Raw genomic sequence first — 20,263 nt, 5'->3', positions numbered from 1 at the left:
AGGTGAGGGTGGGGTACGTGATGGCATGCAGGTGGGGGGGGGCACATTAGTAAATAGTTGACTTACCAGAGTCCAGTCCTCCTACTCCGGCCAGGCCCTCAGGATGCATGATTGCCAAGACTTGCTCCTCCCATGTTGTTAGTTGTGGGGGAGGAGGAGGGGGTCCACTGCCAGTCCTCTGTACAGCGAGTTGGTGCCTTGCCGCAATGGAACGCACCTTCCCCTGTAGGTCGTTCCACCTCTTCCTGATGTCACCCAGTGTTCTTGGGTGCTGTCCCACTGTGTTGACCCTGTCCACGATCCTCTGCCATAGCTCCATCTTCCTAGCAATGGATATCTGCTGCACCTGTGCTCCAATAGGAGTGGCTCTACCCGGATGATTTCCTCCACCATGACCCTTAGCTCCTCCTCAGAGAATCTGGGGTGTCGTTGTGGTGGCATGGGTGTTGTGTGAGTAGTGTGGGTGAGGGTGTGTAGGGTGATGTGTTGGGGTGTGTGTTGTGAGGTGCGTGGGTGGTGTATGGGTGATGGTAGTGGGTGGCTCTGGTCTTGTCTGTGGTTGTGGTGTCTCCCTCTGGTGGCAATTGTTTGTAGTCGTAAAGGGTTGTGGGTAATGTGGGTGTGTGTTTTATAGTGGTGTGAGTGAGTGGGTGTGGTGTGTGTATGGGTGTTAGGTGTGTGTAGTTTGAATTGTCCAATGTAATATGGTTGTGTATGTGTGTGTGTATTTTGAGCGCGGTGGTATGTACCGCCAATGGTTTACCGCCATTGAATGTCCACAGTGGTGATTCGTGGGTCATAATGTGATGGGCGTAGTTCTGTTGGAGTAACAGCGTGGGTTTTGATACCTCCAGTTTATCACTGACCTTTGGTGTGGCGGAGTTGTGTCTGAGTAGTGACGAATTTATGTGTGTGTGTCATAATATGGTGAATGGATATCTGCAGCCACGGCGGTATGTTGGCAGCAGGCTGCATGGCGGTAAGTGGGATTTACTACCACTGTCATAATGAGGGTCATAGTCACTATGAAGTGCTGCTCAACTGCACCTGTATACCCTTGTCTTGATCAGCTCGTCTGTTACTCCAGTATCCTCACTCATGCTTCATTCACTCCATTCTCCAGCAGAGCATGTAGAGTGGTCCTAGGCCACAGACTGGGGTCTTTCTTTAACTGTTGATTAAATCTCATCTATATACAATCTGGGTCAGAAACACAAACTTTCTGTCAGATGTCTGGAGTAGTGCTTCATCATAAACTGGCCTTAGCTGGAAAGCAATAGACAAGCAACTCAAACATCCAGGAGGTAATATTATGTTATCTTATGTTATGAAGATTTGTTTAGCACACTAATAACCTGTGAGAGTGTCCAGATTCTTTTAAGGTGGGTGGGCAGAGGTTTCCCTGGCTAATACTCAAAAAGCCAGGTTTTTCATCTTCTTGTGGAACTCAAGAAATGAGGAGGCTCCGATATGCTGTGGGAAGTCATTCCATGTTTTGGGGCAGATGTATGAGAGGGCGTGAACCCCTGCTCTTCTTTTGTGCCCGAGGGGTATGTGTCACTGTGAGAATTCTGCTTTGTGGAGATGTCTGGAGGTTTGGCGGAAGTGTATGTAGCTGTTGAGTTAGGCAGGGCCTATTTTGTGTAGTGCTTTGTATGTGTGTGTGAGAAGTCTGAATTGAGTGTGTTTGTGTATGGGGAGCCAGTGGAGTTTCCAGAGGCGTGGTAGCGGGAGGATGAGTCTGCCTGCTGCATTCTGAATGCTTTCCAGTTCACAGAGACCATCAGGGTGTAACTCTTCACAATATGTGCAGTAGATGTCTGTGGATCCATCAACAAACCCTCAAGGATCGTTATTTAAACTGAAGGATGACAGCTACTTACTTTTCAGGGGAAGGGTCACATTCATGGGCAGTTTCCCTGGAAAAGTGATGCATGTTGCTTTAGTGGTAAGGAATGTGGAATCAAGTAGAAAGTCAGCCATCTCAAAAGGACCTCCATACCTGATTGACATATTTCCAAAGGCAGCAGTCTGGGGCAAGAAAGTCGAGTCCCAGGAAGGATCTCTAGTGCAGAACCAACACACTGCACTGAGTCAGCCCTCGAGCAGGGATCACAACCAGCTTGTAATGCATTGAAGTGTCCAGTTATGGAGGACTTCACTAATTTTCCATAGGAGAGGAGTGGTTCGACATATCTGGTTGGACAGTTCAAAGACCGTACATCAAATCGTCTGTCACTCATGCATACTACAGACCACAATGAAAAAGAGGTCACACCTTCAAGTTTTGAGTAAGGTAGCATTTTTGGTGCCCTTTAAGCAAATCAGAGCCTACACCTGTGCTTGTTGCAAACTAAATATTGATTAATAAGGGTACATTTTAAAACAAGCAATGCCAAAGCCAATAATTCTGAAGTTGGCTGCTGATCTTTTGGTTTTCCAATATGTTTTTTGTTTGTGAATGTTTTTGTACAAGGGTATCCAGTGTATAAGAACAAGCATTGGCTAAAAGCCAAAATGCATATTTTTATGTAAAAGCACACATTGCTCTAGTAGTCCCTGACACTGAGGAGGACAACTTATTGTGCAAGTATAAGAACAAGAAGTGGCTAAAAACCAAAATGTATATTTTTATGTAAAAGCACACACTGCACTAGTAGTCCCTGACACTTAGGAGGACAATTTATTATGCAGATTTGCACGTTGTTAAAAAAAAAAACAGAATGCCAACAGCAACAGGTAAGTCAGTGGCTAAAGTGGGCTGACCCTGTGCCCAATATTATATTCCCATGGGGTGAGGAAGCAAAATATGAGAATGATAATACAGCAGAACAATAGATTAAAAGGGCTGACATAAAGCCTCTGGAATTTTATATAGTATAAGAGTTGATGATAGTGATGGAAATCAGTCCATGTAGTATGGCTTTTCTTGTGACACCAAACAAGGATTTTACTGGATCTCCTGCATGAGCACCAATACTTGTTCTTTCTTTACCACAAAACATGTTGGCTTCCCCTTTCTTAGACAATGAATTTATCTCTCTTCTAAAAATAACTTCTATGAGTTTTTAGATCAAGTCCTTTAGACAGCACATGCGCTGTCTGTCCCAATGTCAACATCAGGACAATGCGCGCTCTATGGGCAACAAAAATGCAAAAACCCAGCCTTTATGCAAGAGCATAATTCATGCATTGTGTTTATATGCAGTATGTTAACCTTTTGCATTGCAGAGTTTAACCTTGAAAAACACTATTAATGATGTTTGCAATACCTGTTTATTTGCAAGGTATTGCTGCAGGCTTACTGAGTGTGTTAGGTTGTGGTCCCTTTCTAGGACCTTCTAGAATCTTTCCCTGCAGCATGACTGTGTGTGGTGTGTGGGCTGGGCCAGACTCCATATAAGGGAGCCAGCCCAGCTCCATGTGCTCACTATTCAGAGGTTCTGGTGCAGAGCTGCAGCAACCTCCTGAGCTCCTGTTCCGGAGGCCTACCTTGATGTTCCAGGCCTACCCTGCATTATATTGGTGATCCTTGAGCAGGGCGGTAAGGCGGAGGTCAGGCTGGGCCCCTGACCCCGTTCTCAAAGACTCTCGAGTTTTGGGCCTACTTGTGAAACTTTCAGAGTGCGCAATTCATTGCTCTCATGAAAATCTTGGCATTCAGATCGGCAACAGCTTGCGCGATCATTTCATGGCATTTGCATATTCTTGTTCAAATCGGCAGTGTGTGCAATTCATTTCTAGCATGTAAAACTTGATGTTCAGATCGGCAACAGTGTGCGCGATCATTTCATGGCATTTGCATATTCTTGTTCGAATCGGCAGTGTGCGCGATTCATTTCCAGCATGTAAAACTTGATGTTCAGATCGGCAACAGTGTGCGCGATCATTTCATGGCATTTGCATATTCTTGTTCGAATCTGCAGTGTGCGCGATTCATTTCCAGCATGTAAAACTTGATTTTCAGATCGGCAACAGTGTGCGCGATCATTTCATGTCATTGGCATATTCTTGTTCGAATCTGCAGTGTGCGCGATTTATTTCCAGTATGCAAAACTTGATGTTCAGATCGACAACAGTGTGCGCGATCATTTCATGGCATTTGCATATTCTTGTTCGAATCGGCAGTGTGCGCGATTCATTTCTAGCATGTAAATCTTGATGTTCAGATCGGCAACAGTGTGCGTGATCATTTAATGGCGTTTGGATATTCTTGTTCGAATCGTCAGTGTGCGCGATTCATTTCCAGCATGTAAAACTTGATGTTCAGATCGGCAACAATGTTCACGATCATTTCATGGCATTGGCATATTCTTGTTCGAATCGGCAGTGTGCGCAATTCATTTCCAGCATGTAAAACTACGTTCAGATCGGAAACAGTGTGCGTGATCATTTCATGGCAATTAAAATTTTGGTGTGTAGTGTTTGTTGAAGTGCACACATTTATCCAGAGCTTTTGGATTTTCTGTTAAGATGCACAATTCAAAATGTGACATTCTTTGTGCATATTAAGTCCCTAGTACAATTCCTATTGTTTTCCAGGGAATGTTTCAGATAGCCTTTTGTCCTCATGTAAAAATGCAATGTTTGTTCTGAAACATTATTCTAGAAGGATCTTGTATTTCTAGACAGTATGTGATATTTCATGAAAAGCTCATATGAAACATTGTATTAACCCATTCTTGATTTTTTCCAGGTACCCAGATTTCTTGAGGTCTAGTTATAGTCACTTCTTAGGTTATCCATGGTTACAGTATGAGAACTCTTAGAACCATAGCCTATTGAAAGTCAATGTGATTATATCTTAATATTGTGTTGTTTCACCTTTTGCTTACTACAGGTCTCCTTCCCAGCTGTTCACTACCTAATCCCCTTTTCCCCCACTTGGACTCTCTCAGGCTCTGTGATACTTCTATCGGAGCTTTGGAGCTGTCTAGTGGTGGACATGTTGGGAACGTGTGCAGGCCCCGATGATCTGGTCTCCCTGACAGAATACTGAGCCCACAAATTTATTATCCTCCTGGTTTGCGTGTGTTCTCAGCATGGCCACATTGGACGAGCTAGTCAAAGTTATCACACAGGTCCAAGTAGAGGTAGTGTCATCAAAGGATATAGCAGCCAGCTTAGCTGAGAGAGTGAGTCAGTTGCAGGAAAGGGTAGAAAAGAAGGAACAAAGAGGGTCATTTTGACCTCAGTGGTCTTTTGTCAAGACCGCCGAGGGACCGCCGTGCTGAAGACCGTCAGTGGTGGCGGTTTTCCGCTCGGCGTATTATGACTGTTGGCAGCTCTCCGTCCTTTTTCGGACGGAGAGCCGCCAACAGCCACACTGGAGGTCGGCGGGGAAGTGGAGGTTGCTCCACCTCCACAGCCAAGTCAACAGAACACCGCCCACCGAATCACGTCCTGTGATTCGGCCTGGTGGTGTTCTGTTGACGGTGTGGTGTCCGCGGAGCAGCCCCAATGGATCCCGTCCCCTCCAGGAGGATCGACGGACCAGGTAAGTCGATCGTCCGTTAGGGGAGGGGGGTGGGGGTGTTGTGTGTGTGCATGGGGGTGTGCGTGTGTGTATGTAGTGGGGGTGTGTGAGTGCGTGTATGCTTGCGGGATGCTGTGAGTTTGGGAATGAGTGCATGTATGTCTGTAGGTATGTCTGTATGGTTGTGTGCATGTATGTTTGAATGTGGGTGTGCGTGTCTGACTGTGTGTGTGGATGTTGGCATGTATGTTGGTGTTTGGGCGTGTATGTGTGTTGGTGGTGCCTGCGTGCGTGTCGTGTGTGAATGAGTGATGTGATGTTGGGGGTCGGGGTGGGGAGGGGGGTCCTGCCACCTTTGGGGGGTGGCAGGGTTTGTGGGGGGTGTAGGGGAGGGATTCGGGGTGGGGGTGAGGGTGGGGGAGACCCCTATCAGTGCCAGGGAAGGAATTCCCTGGCACTAGATAGTGCTTACCGCCATGGATTTCAGGGCAGTTCCAAACCGCATGAAATCCATGGCGGTCAGCCGGGTCCAAATACCTTCCGGCGGTATAGTGACGACCGCCGGGATGGAGACCCAGGTCTCCAGCCCAGCGGCCGTCTCCGCACTGGCGGGCGGAATGGAGAAGCGGCGGATGACCATGGCGGTGACCGCCATGGTCATAATTGCAAAAAATTTACCGCCAGCCTGTTGGCGGTCTTACCGCCGCTTCTCCGCCGTCCGCCAGGGTCGTAATGACCCCCAAAGTCCTTTGGGTGTGTCCTGGCCTGGTCCTCCTTCTCAAGCTTCTGGAGGGAATCCTCCTACGAACATTTCCCTCAACGTTCCCTCAGCTATCCCCCTGGCTCCTTCAGGACATTTTTCAGGCGATCCCCTGAAACCACAATCCTTCTTGGTTCAAGTGGAATTACATTTTACCTGCTGACCAAACACTTTCCCTGATGTCCAATCCAGGTTGGCCTTCTTGTTATCTTACCTGACTGGGGACGCAGCCCCCTGGGCAATCCCTCTTGTGCGTAAAGACAGTCCCCTGCTTTGCAATTGGAGAAATTTTGTTTGTGAGTTTGAACAAGTGTTTGATCGAAGAACAGTGACATTGTCGGCACATCGTGAACTGTTAGACTTGCGACAAGATAACCAAGATCTAGCTTCCTACTTAGCTAATTTTAATCAGCTGGTAGCCGAGACATCCTGGCCTGAAGAAAAGCAAGCGGCCTTGTTTTACAAAGGACTCAAAGATGAGTTAAAGAACATTCTTGCTCAGATAGACCCGCAGCCTACAGATTGTCAAGATCTAATAAACCTTGTTTTGAGACTGGATCATCTTCTTGCAGAACGAAGGGGAACACGCAAAAAGACTGAGAAATATTCCTGGCGTGTTCACGATCATAGAGAATCAAGAACTCAGAAAGAGAGAACTCTTGAATCTATGGAAATCAGAACTATCAGGAGACCTTTGACCAACTAACGAAAAGGACCTACGTAGAAAGAACGGACAATGTCTTTATTGCGGGCGCAAGTGTCATTTCGTCAAAGATTGTCCAATCAAACCAAAGAGCAAACGAGGTCCTGTCCAGAAAATTGCAGCCAATGTACAAGTCGAGCCGGAAAACTAGATCGCCCAAGATGTAAAGAAGGGTTGCTCTTGTGTGTCACTGTGGACCCTTAACAGTCTAGTCATCTCAAGCTGGGCATTACAGTTCAAGTAAAGAAAAATAACTATTTCAAGAAAGCCCTCATAGATTCTGGGGCTACCGGGAACTTTGTTGATGCCCAATTGGTTCACGCATGGGGGATCCCATGCACCAAGAAGAAGACTCCAGAGATAATACAAGCAGTAGACGGAAAACTCTTGACTGGTTGCCCAGTAACTCTTCAAACTCTCCCCTTGTTGGTAATCTGTGATGGGCGAGATCAAAGAACCAAACATGAAGAGAAGCTCATCTTTGACGTTATCCATGCTCCTCAGTATGGAATTATCCTTGGCTTATCCTGAGATTAACTGGGCAGAACGGAAAGTCCGCCTTATGTAATAAGAAATGTCTCCAGACGTCTCGAGTCGACAAAAATTGTAACTCTCACATAGCCAGGGCAGCGGAGAAAGAAGTAAAGTTGCCCAGGCAGTATTCATTCTATGAAGATGTGTTCAATGAAAAAGAAGCAGAAACCTTGCCTCCTCATAGACCTTTTGACTGCCAAATTGATCTAACTCCAGGTGCGATACTCCCTAGCTGTCGTGTGTATGCGTTGTCAGAACATAAAAATCAACACTTATGAAAGTACCTTGATCAATTCTTAGAGAATGGCTTCATCCGCCCTTCCAAGTCTCCTGCAGCCTCTCCTTTGTTTTTTGTCCCCAAGGCTAATGGGGACCTTCGAACCTGTATTGACTATAGGGGTTTGAACAAGGTCACAGTCAAGAACAAATACCCCTTGCCTCTGATTCCGGTCTTGTTGGATCAAGTGAAAAAAGCAAAGATTTACACTAAGCTCGATCTACGAGGTGCTTACCATTTAGTCAGAATGAGAGAAGGTGATGAATGGAAAACTTTTAGAACCATAGTCTATTGAAAGTCAATGTGATTATATCTTGATATTGTGTTGTTTAACCTTTTGCTTACTACAGGTCTCCTTCCCAGCTGTTCCCTACCTAATCCCCTTTTCCCCCACTTGGACTCTCTCAGGCTCTGTGATATTTCTATCGGAGCTTTGGAGCTGTCTAGTGGTGGACATGTTGGGAAGTGTGCAAGCCCCGATGATCTGGTCTCCCTGACACCCAAGGCATATTGGGACTTACCAAGAACATAGAAGAGCTTGGACCCCACCCATTGCTTACCATTGGTTGGCTTTCTTTGTCACTCTCATTTACCTGCTTGTTATTCATGTCCCAGCTTGTCTATCTTGTGTTAATCCCAACTATGGAGTATTGCCTCTTTATAATCGCTTAGATTGGGTGGTATGGCTACATCCACTGTTTGCTTTTCAAGTACTACTTTTTTCTTATGTGTGAAGCACTTCATTAGACAGTGTGTGTTTTTGAGCCATTGCCCATGTCACATCTCTCCCCCTTAGCTCTGTGTTGCTCTCTGTTGCTCGACTGCTTCTCCATGCCTTCCTCCCTCTTTCGCTCACCTGTGTTCTTCTCCACAATGCTTTTTCCCCCACCAATGCCCTTCATGTTGCTTTCCTGTATCCGTGTGTTCCTTTATCACCTCCCCACCACCTCCCCACCAATGTTGCTTTGTGGTATCCCGCGTGTTGCTTTACCGCCTCCCCCTCCATCTTCATCTGTGTCAGTCACATTTTATTTTACCCCATGGGCCAGCATATGGTTGTAAGTAAATCCCTTTAGCTTTTGGCTAACTTCACTGTGAGTGATGACATTGTGTTCTTTCACAAGGAGCATCTTCACACACCAAGTTGTTCTCATAGGTTACAGGCATTACTATGGCAATGTGAGCTTTTTAAAGCTCACGAACCCGCACTCATGCTTCATTCACTACATTCTCTAGCAGAGCATCCGCTTTGTGCTTTCCACCTACCACTGTCCAGATTCCTACTGTCAGGGGCACTCCTTTCGTTGTTTGTGATGCTCTCCAACCGGCCATAACAAAAACAAAGTGCTGTTGCCCCCAGGTGGGCACGCTCCGATGTCTCCCGGCCTGCCTTTCTCCTGACAGTAATTGACAAGCATTTGCAATGCAATAGGTCTCGTATTTGTGAGAGTTAGAGCTATTGGCATGGTAAATGACAGTCATTTATCTATGTATTTTGGTTTGGAGTGTAGGGATGTATGAACAGAAATGCAGCTGCAGCACTGTCTATAGGACTAAGAATGGGGAATTACCACTGGGAACAGAGACACAGCTACACCACTGCCTAGAAGAATTAGACTGGAGGAGTTACTGACGGGAATAGAGAAGCAGCTAGCAGCACTGTCTACAGGACTAAAAATGAGGAATTACCACTAGGACCAGAGAAGCAGCTGCAGCATTGTCTAGAGGACTTAGAATGAGGAATTACCACTGAGACCAGAGAAGCAGCTAGCCACACTGCCTAGAGGACTTAGAATGTGGAATTACTGATGGGAACAGAGAAGCAGCTTGCAGCATTGTCTAGAGGACTTAGAATGAGGAATTAATGATGGAACCCGAGTAGCAGCGAGCAGCACTTCCAAGAGGACTAAGAAGGAGGAAATACCACTGGGACCAGAGAAGCAGATGCAGCACTGTCTATAGGATTTAGAATAAGTAATTACCACTGGGACTAGAGCAGCAGCTGCAGCATTGTCTACAGGACTAAGAAAGAGGAATTACCACTAGGACCGGAGAAGCAGATAGCAGCAATGTCTAGAGGACTTAGAATGAGGAATTACCACTGGGACCAGAGAAGCAGCTAGCAGTGCTGCCAAGAGGACTTTGAATGAGCGATTTTTTACAGGACCAGAGAAGCAGCTTGCAGCATTTTGTAGAGGGCTTAGAATAAGGAATAACCACAGAACCAAAGAAGCACCTAGCAGCAATTCCTAGAGGACTAAAAATTTGGAATTACCTCTGGGGCCACAGAAGCAGTTGCAGCACTGGCTAGAGGACTTAGAATGAGGAATTGCCGTGGGATCAAAGAAGCAGCTAACAGCATTGTCTACAGTACTAAGAATGAGCATTTACCACTAGGAGCAGAGAAGCAGCTACCAGCACTGGCAAGAGGACTTAGAATGAGGAATTACCATTGGGGCCAGAGAAGCAGCTAGCAGCACTGCCCAGAGGACATAGTATGATGAATTACCACTGGGACAGGAGAAGCAGCTAGCAGCACTGCCTAGAGGACTTAGAATGAGAAATTACTAACGAGACTGGAGGAGTTGCTTGCACCATTGTCTAGAGAATTTAGAATGAGGAATTAACGATGGTGCCAGAGAAGCAGCTAGCAGCACTTCCTAGAGGACTAAGAATGGGGAATTACCACTGGGACTGGAGAAGTAGTTGCAGCACTGTGTGAAGGACTTAGAATAAGGAATTACCATTAGAACCAGAGAAGCAGCTGTAGCATTGTGTAACAGGACTAAGAATGATGAATTACCACTGGGACCAGAGAGGCAGCTAACATCACTGTCTATAGGATTTAGAATGAGGAATTACCACTCGGACCAGAGAAGCAGCTAGAGCACTGTCCAAAGGACTTAGAATGAGGGATTACCACTGAGACCAGAGACAAAGCTAGCAGCACCGCCTTGAAGACTTAGAATGAGGAACTAACAAAGGGTCCAGAGAAGCAGCTTGCAGCATTGTCTAGAGGACTTAAAATGGTGAATTACCGACAGGATCAGAGAAGCAGTTTGCAGCACTTTCTAAAAAACAAATAATGAGGAATTACCACTGGGACCAGAGAAGCAGCTGCAGCAGTGTTTAGAGGACTAAGAATGAGGAATTAACACTGGGACCAGAGAAGCAGCTAGAGCACTGTCCAAAGGACTTAGAATGAGGGATTACCATTGAGACCAGAGACAAAGCTAGCAGCACAGCCTAGAAGTCTTAGAATGAGGAACTAACAAAGGGTCCAGAGAAGCAGCATTGTCTAGAGGACTTAGAATGAGGAATTACCACTGAGACCAGAGAAGCAGCTAGCCGCACTACCTAGAGGACTTAGAATGCAGAATTACTGTTGGGGGCAGAGAAGCAGCTTGCAGCATTGTATAGAGGACTTAGAATGAGGAATTACTGATGGGACCAGAGAAGCAGCGAGCAGCACTTCCAAGAGGACTAAGAAGGAGGAAATACCACTGGGACCAGAGAAGCAGCTGCAGCACTGTCTATGGGATTTAGAATAAGTAATTACCACTGGGACTAGAGCAGCAGCTGCAGCATTGTCTACAGGACTAAGAATGAGGAATTACCACTAGGACCAGAGAAGCAGATAGCAGCAATGTCCAGAGGACTTAGAATGAGGAATTACCACTGGGACCAGAGAAGCAGCTAGCAGCACTGCCAAGAGGACTTTGAATGAGCAATGTTTTACAGGAACAGAGAAGCAGCTTGCAGAATTTTGTAGAGGGCTTAGAATAAGGAATAACCCACAGAACCAAAGAAGCAGCTAGCAGCAATATCTATTGGACTAAAAATTAGGAATTACCTCTGGGGCCACAGAAGCAGTTGCAGCACTGGCTAGAGGACTTAGAATGAGGAATTGCCGTGGGATCAAAGAAGCAGCTAACAGCATTGTCTACAGTACTAAGAATGAGCATTTACCACTAGGAGCAGAGAAGCAGCTACCAGCACTGTCAAGAGGACTTAGAATGAGGAATTACCACTGGGACCCGAGAAGCAGCTAGCAGCACTGCCCAAAGGACATAGTATGATGAATTACCACTGGGACAGGAGAAGCAGCTAGCAGCACTGCCTAGAGGACTTAGAGTGAGAAATTACTAACGAGACTAGAGGAGTTGCTTGCACCATTGTCTAGAGAATTTAGAATGAGGAATTAACGATGGTGCCAGAGAAGCAGCTAGCAGCACTTCCTAGAGGACTAAGAATGAGGAATTACCACTGGGACTGGAGAAGTAGTTGCAGCACTGTGTGGAGGACTTAGAATAAGAATTACCATTAGAACCAGAGAAGCAGCTGTAGCATTGTGTAACAGGACTAAGAATGATTAATTACCACTGGGACCAGAGAGGCAGCTAGCAGCACTATCTATAGGATTTAGAATGAGGAATTACCACTCGGACCAGAGAAGCAGCTACCAGCACTGCCTAGAGGACTTAGAATGAGAAAGTACTAACGAGACTAGAGGAGTTGCTTGCACCATTGTCTAGAGAATTTAGAATGAGGAATTAACGATGGTGCCAGAGAAGCAGCTAGCAGCACTTCCTAGAGGACTAAGAATGGGGAATTACCACTGGGACTGGAGAAGTAGTTGCAGCACTGTGTGGAGGACTTAGAATAAGGGATTACCATTAGAAGCAGAGAAGCAGCTGTAGCATTGTGTAACAGGACTAAGAATGATGAATTACCACTGGGACCAGAGAGGCAGCTAACATCACTGTCTATAGGATTTAGAATGAGGAATTACCACTCGGACCAGAGAAGCAGCTAGAGCACTGTCCAAAGGACTTAGAATGAGGGATTACCACTGAGACCAGAGACAAAGCTAGCAGCACCGCCTAGAAGACTTAGAATGAGGAACTAACAAAGGGTCCAGAGAAGCAGCTTGCAGCATTGTCTAGAGGACTTAAAATGGTGAATTACCGACAGGATCAGAGAAGCAGTTTGCAGCACTTTCTAAAAGACAAATAATGAGGAATTACCACTGGGACCAGAGAAGCAGCTGCAGCAGTGTTTAGAGGATTTAGAATGAGGAATTAACACTGGGACCAGAGAAGCAGCTAGAGCACTGTCCAAAGGATTTAGAATGAGGGATTACCATTGAGACCAGAGACAAAGCTAGCAGCACAGCCTAGAAGTCTTAGAATGAGGAACTAACAAAGGGTCCAGAGAAGCAACATTGTCTAGAGGACTTAGAATGAGGAATTACCACTGAGACCAGAGAAGCAGCTAGCCGCACTGCCTAGAGGACTTAGAATGCAGAATTACTGATGGGGACAGAGAAGCAGCTTGCAGCATTGTATAGAGGACTTAGAATGAGGAATTACTGATGGGACCAGAGAGCACCGAGCAGCACTTCCAAGAGGACTAAGAAGGAGGAAATACCACTGGGACCAGAGAAGCAGCTGCAGCACTGTCTATGGGATTTATAATAAGTAATTACCACTGGGACTAGAGCAGCAGCTGCAGCATTGTCTACAGGACTAAGAATGAGGAATTACCACTAGGACCAGAGAAGCAGATAGCAGCAATGTCCAGAGGATTTAGAATGAGGAATTACCACTGGGACCAGAGAAGCAGCTAGCAGCACTGCCAAGAGGACTTTGAATGAGCAATGTTTTACAGGAACAGAGAAGCAGCTTGCAGAATTTTGTAGAGGGCTTAGAATAAGGAATAACCCACAGAACCAAAGAAGCAGCTAGCAGCAATTCCTAGAGGACTAAAAATTAGGAATTACCTCTGGGGCCACAGAAGCAGTTGCAGCACTGGCTAGAGGACTTAGAATGAGGAATTGCTGTGGGATCAAAGAAGCAGCTAACAGCGTTGTCTACAGTACTAAGAATGAGCATTTACCACTAGGAGCAGAGAAGCAGCTACCAGCACTGTCAAGAGGACTTAGAATGAGGAATTACCACTGGGACCAGAGAAGCAGCTAGCAGCACTGCCCAAAGGACATAGTATGATGAATTACCACTGGGACAGGAGAAGCAGCTAGCAGCACTGCCTAGAGGACTTAGAGTGAGAAATTACTAACGAGACTAGTGGAGTTGCTTGCACCATTGTCTAGAGAATTTAGAATGAGGAATTAACGATGGTGCCAGAGAAGCAGCTAGCAGCACTTCCTAGAGGACTAAGAATGAGGAATTACCACTGGGACTGGAGAAGTAGTTGCAGCACTGTGTGGAGGACTTAGATTAAGGAATTACCATTAGAACCAGAGAAGCAGCTGTAGCATTGTGTAACAGGACTAAGAATGATGAATCACCACTGGGAGCAGAGAGGCAGCTAGCAGCACTGTCTATAGGATTTAGAATGAGGAATTACCACTCGGACCAGAGAAGCAGCTAGAGTACTGTCCAAAGGACTTAGAATGAGGGATTACCACTGAGACCAGAGACAAAGCTAGCAGCACCGCCTAGAAGACTTAGAATGAGGAACTAGCAAAGGGTCCAGAGAAGCAGCTTGCAGCATTGTCTAGAGGACTTAAATGGTGAATTACCGACGGGATCAGAGAAGCAGTTTGCAGTACTTTCTAAAAGACAAATAATGAGGAATTACCACTGGGACCAGAGAAGCAACTGCAGCAGTGTTAAGAGGACTTAGAATGAGGAATTAACACTGGGACCAGAGAAGCAGCTGCAGCATTGTTAACTGGACTAATAATGAGGAATTACCACTGGGACCAGAGAAGCAGCTGCAGCACTGTCTAGTGGACTTAGAATGAGAAATTACCACTGGGACCAGAGACTGAGCTAGCAGAGCTGTCTAGAGGACTAAGAATGATGAATTACCACTGGGACCAGAGAGGCAGCTAACATCACTGTCTATAGGATTTAGAATGAGGAATTACCACTCGGACCAGAGAAGCAGCTAGAGCACTGTCCAAAGGACTTAGAATGAGGGATTACCACTGAGACCAGAGACAAAGCTAGCAGCACCGCCTAGAAGACTTAGAATGAGGAACTAAGAAAGGGTCCAGAGAAGCAGCATTGTCTAGAGGACTTAGAATGAGGAATTACCACTGAGACCAGAGAAGCAGCTAGCCGCACTGCCTAGAGGACTTAGAATGCAGAATTACTGATGGGGACAGAGAAGCAGCTTGCAGCATTGTATAGAGGACTTAGAATGAGGAATTACTGATGGGACCAGAGAAGCAGAGAGCGGCACTTCCAAGAGGACTAAGAAGGAGGAAATACCACTGGGACCAGAGAAGCAGCTGCAGCACTGTCTATGGGATTTAGAATAAGTAATTACCACTGGGACTAGAGCAGCAGCTGCAGCATTGTCTACAGGACTAAGTGTGAGGAATTACCACTAGGACCAGAGAAGCAGATAGCAGCAATGTCCAGAGGACTTAGAATGAGGAATTACCACTGGGACCAGAGAAGCAGCTAGCAGCACTGCCAAGAGGACTTTGAATGAGCAATGTTTTACAGGAACAGAGAAGCAGCTTGCAGAATTTTGTAGAGGGCTTAGAATAAGGAATAACCCACAGAACCAAAGAAGCAGCTAGCAGCAATATCTAGAGGACTAAAAATTAGGAATTACCTCTGGGGCCACAGAAGCAGTTGCAGCACTGGCTAGAGGACTTAGAATGAGGAATTGCCGTGGGATCAAAGAAGCAGCTAACAGCATTGTCTACAGTACTAAGAATGAGCATTTACCACTAGGAGCAGAGAAGCAGCTACCAGCACTGTCAAGAGGACTTAGAATGAGGAATTACCACTGAGACCAGAGAAGCAGCTAGCAGCACTGCCCAAAGGACATAGTATGATGAATTACCACTGGGACAGGAGAAGCAGCTAGCAGCACTGCCTAGAGGACTTAGAGTGAGAAATGACTAACAAGACTAGTGGAGTTGCTTGCACCATTGTCTAGAGGATTTAGAATGAGGAATTAACGATGGTGCCAGAGAAGCAGCTAGCAGCACTTCCTAGAGGACTAAGAATGAGGAATTACCACTGGGACTGGAGAAGTAGTTGCAACACTGTGTGGAGGACGCAGAATAAGGAATTACCATTAGAACCAGAGAAGCAGCTGTAGCATTGTGTAACAGGACTAAGAATGATGAATTACCACTGGGACCAGAGAGGCAGCTAGCAGCACTGTCTATAGGATTTAGAATGAGGAATTACCACTCGGACCAGAGAAGCAGCTAGAGTACTGTCCAAAGGACTTAGAATGAGGGATCACCACTGAGACCAGAGACAAAGCTAGCAGCACCACCTAGAAGACTTAGAATGAGGAACTAGCAAAGGGTCCAGAGAAGCAGCTTGCAGCATTGTCTAGAGGACTTAAAATGGTGAATTACCGACGGGATCAGAGAAGCAGTTTGCAGTACTTTCTAAAAGACAAATAATGAGGAATTACCACTGGGACCAGAGAAGCAACTGCAGCAGTGTTTAGAGGACTTAGAATGAGGAATTAACACTGGGACCAGAGAAGCAGCTGCAGCATTGTTAACTGGACTAATAATGAGGAATTACCACTGGGACCAGAGAAGCAGCTGCAGCACTGTCTAGTGGACTTAGAATGAGAAATTACCACTGGGACCAGAGACTGAGCTAGCAGAGCTGTCTAGAGGACTTAGAATGAGAAATTACAACTGGGACCAGAGGAGCAGCTAGCAACACTGCCTAGAGGATTTAAAATGAGGAATTACCAACATGTCAAGAGAAGCAGCTTGCTGCATTGTCGAGAGGATTTAGAATGAGGAATTACCACTGGGACCAGAGAAGCAGCTGCAGCATTGTTAACAGGACTAAGAATGAGGAATTACCACTGGGACCAGAGAAGCAGCTGCAGCATTGTTAACAGGACTAAGAATGACCAGAGAAGAAGCTGCAGCACTGTCTAGAGGACTTAGAATGAGAAATCACCACTGGGACCAGAGACTGAGCTAGCAGCACTGTCTAGAGTACTTAGAATAAGGAATTATCAACAGGACCAGAGAAGCAGCTTGCAGCATTGTCTAGAGGACTTAGAATGAGGAATTACCAACGGGACCAGAGAAGCAGCAAGCAGCACTGCCTATAGGATTAAGAATGAGAATTTACCACTGGGACCTGAGAAGCAGCTTAAGCACTGTCTAGAGGACTTAGAATGAGGAATTACCACTGGGATCAGAGAAGCAGCTGCAGCATTGTCTACAGGACTGAGAATGAGGAATTGCCACTGGGATAAGAGAAGCACCTGCAACACTGTTAAGAGGACTTTAGAATGAGGAAGACTGAAAAGCACACACACACAGAGCCAATTATTTCTAAAACAGCAGAAGAGGGGAAAGTGGCTTGGAAAACATCAATTAAGTATACCAGATCAGGGGCACAAGAACAAACTAACCCTGAAAACTTTGGTGTGATGTGAACACATTGCTATGGACAACCAAAAGAGCACTAAGGCTGCGATGCCCAGACGGGAGGAGGAAGGAGGGGCCAACACACACTGTAACAGGAGGAAGCGTGAACGTGCATGAACATAGTGCGGTGGCCAACAAAAAAAATTTCTTAGTGAAATTGCTTAGGAGGGAACTAAGCACACAATAGACGGACACTTACAAAAAATGCTCCAATAAAAAGGAAGCATATAAGACAAGCACAACAAAGAACGAATGGCATTGGCGGACGTGGTTAAAGCCCATAGACTGAATATAGCATGTCATGCAGACAGAGTATGCGTTCTGTCTAGGCTCAACCTAAAAAGCACTAAGAGGCAACCAGCGTTTTTTCGTTAACTTTCAACCATATTGCACAGCAGATGCGCTGCTGTACAACATGGCCAAAACATTAGCAAAGTCAATACTAGAGACCTATTGCCGTTGTCACTGCTTGTTTTGCATTCTTCATGGAGTCACAGCTACCCCAAAAAAATAAATTTATTAAAAAAACATGATAAAGTAAAATTAGCATAGACAAATTCAATAAGATGTCAACCAACGTCAGACCTATTGGCTTTGCCAATGTTTGTTTCTTCTGCAGCTGCATCTATTATTTTTCACTCTATTTCTTGTAAGATTGCTTTCTATTTCTCACATGCATGTATTCACTCTGGTGCTTTCTGCCTCTGGCACTCATTCTTTATTCCACAGTTCATTTTCTCTATTAAACCAAACAGTTCTCTCTCCCTACATTTACTCTCCTACATGCGCATGTACTTTCTTTCTTACTGCTCTTTAATACTGCCACGTACTTTGCCATTATCACACATTTAGCCTTTCTTCCGTCCATGATTTTATTATTTTTCTCATAAATATTCTATTCTCTCCCTTTCTCTCTCCCTCTTCCAGTTCCGCACCACATCCCCCGCCTCTCTCCCTCTCAATCCTGGCCTGGAAAAAGAAAACGACTTCAAGTCGCACGTCAGGATTTAATTAAGATTTTGATTAATTTTTGAGGAGTCCAGTTTTTTTTTTTCGAAGCCCCCTGCTGCACCCCTTTCAAGTGAGAGCCAATGCGCGCAGTCAGTCTCGACTCGCTCTCGAAACTTTGACTTTTACAAACTCCGAGGGTTTCTGGCCGGTCATTAAAAGGAGAAAGGGAAGAAACCCCAGGGCAGGTTTACGAGGCCGACTGTTTCATGTAAAAAAGAATGTGCAGCAGTTGGGCCGTCTTTATGTTTTTTAATCAAATGTCTCCCCGTGGGCGTGAGGAAAAAAACAGTGATAGAGGGAGGTCGGGTTCCCAAAAGAACACGTAGTCCTCGTTTCCTTTTCCCTTAACTGAGTTGTGTTTTTTCTACACTCGGGGGTCCTTGCCTCCATCTGTTGTTCTGGTTCGTTGTTCTTCTTGCTTTAGTGGGGTCCGTGCACGCAGGACAAGCGTAGTGAAAAGGCTATCACAGATCCTACCATAGGCTGGGCTGGAGTTGTGCTCTGTAGCACCCTCCAAAAAACAAAGTTATGGCAACAATGCCAAGCAGCCTGTCAACCTTTGATAATGGATGATGTATAATTTTCCAGTCAAGCCCAACTCAGGCCAACACTGTTGGCTCCATGCTGACAAGACAGTTTCTCGTCTTCCCAGAAACATAAACACCTTACAACTAAATCCAGCTCCCATTAGCACTGGGAATGCCAGGCCCATACTGACTAAACCATCCACTGTCTCCCCAGGCTCATGGCCATGGTTGGTCATTTCATACAAATTTAAAGTTGCAGGCCACTGGAGTGGACATTTTCCCCTGAAGCATCTTCCACCTGTATGGTGGTAGCCACTTTAGGTGAAAAAAAGCCATGGCTGAAAATCCATCATGCTCTTTCAGAATGGGGCAACTATTGTCATATGTGTGAGTTTGAGAGACCTCCGACCAATGTGTGAGTCCATTTCCAGGATCCTTGTATCTGATGTTTCTGACATGTGTGGCGATTTCACCCAGCACAATAGGGCATTTAAAAACAATTTTTGTCAGAATTTTACTACTGATGCTAGAAGCCTTTGCCAGTGGAAATGGCATCCAACTTGCCGTCCATATCATTTGCGTCAGTCTCCGGTCTGCCAGCCCCTAAACAGGGTGGTAATGAAGATGGAAGGGTGAAAAGAACAACAAACTTTTTTTCCCCAAAAGGACGTCACTATCACCTTCTAAATTATGTCTTTGAACTGCTTCCTGCCAACTCCACCTCAAGGCAGCACTAGTAATCCTGGACCTGTACTGAAAAGACCATCCTGTGTCCCTTCAAACTTAGAATTCTCCCAACCGAACCAAGATCAGGTGAGGACTGGTAATCCTGTAATGAACAGACCATCAATGGACAACTCAGACTAAAAGAACATCCAACCAAACCCAACATTGCAAATCTCAGGCACACACTAATCTTCCCATCCCTTATACCTTTAGATTTTGACTTATTCCAATATAGCCCAGTTTAAGGTAAAACTGGGCAAAAAATCCCCCAGAACCCTCCAACCTAAACAAAGTCCTATTAAAATATTAGCTCTGGGAACGCTTCTTCTGAAGCAGCTATGCGCTTGATAAATAATATTGTATTGTATTATAAAGTTCATACCATTACTTGTAGACTTGTACTGCTGAAGCCATACTTTGACCTCCACCACCCTCCTCCCTGCCCTCCAGACCTACGTAATTTCCAACCAAACCTAACTAAGGCCAGCATTGGAACCTCATATAGATCCCTCGGACCCTTCAAACTTAACTTTCAACCAAACAAAAGTCAAGCCAAACTGGGAACCCCACTGAGCAGACCACCTATCATTCCCTCAGCCAAACCCAGTACTTTTAATTTCAGACCCGCAAGGATCAGGTCATTCCTTGTCCCCTCGACTTAAACTACTGCCGACACACCCGTCTCAAGACAGAAAAAATAACCCAATGCATACATAGCTAAAACATATCTTCACCCCATGGATTTAAACTGCTGAGTACAACAGCCACCTCCAGCTAACAATGATAATCTTTTTAAATCAGACTATCCCTTGAGCACTTCCACTTCAACAAATTTAAACCAGTAAA

This window comes from Pleurodeles waltl, chromosome 4_2, assembly GCF_031143425.1.
Source record: "Pleurodeles waltl isolate 20211129_DDA chromosome 4_2, aPleWal1.hap1.20221129, whole genome shotgun sequence".
NCBI classification, from domain to species: domain Eukaryota; kingdom Metazoa; phylum Chordata; class Amphibia; order Caudata; family Salamandridae; genus Pleurodeles; species Pleurodeles waltl.
The sequence above is the reverse complement of the archived record's forward strand: the minus strand, read 5'-3'. Positions refer to the sequence as shown.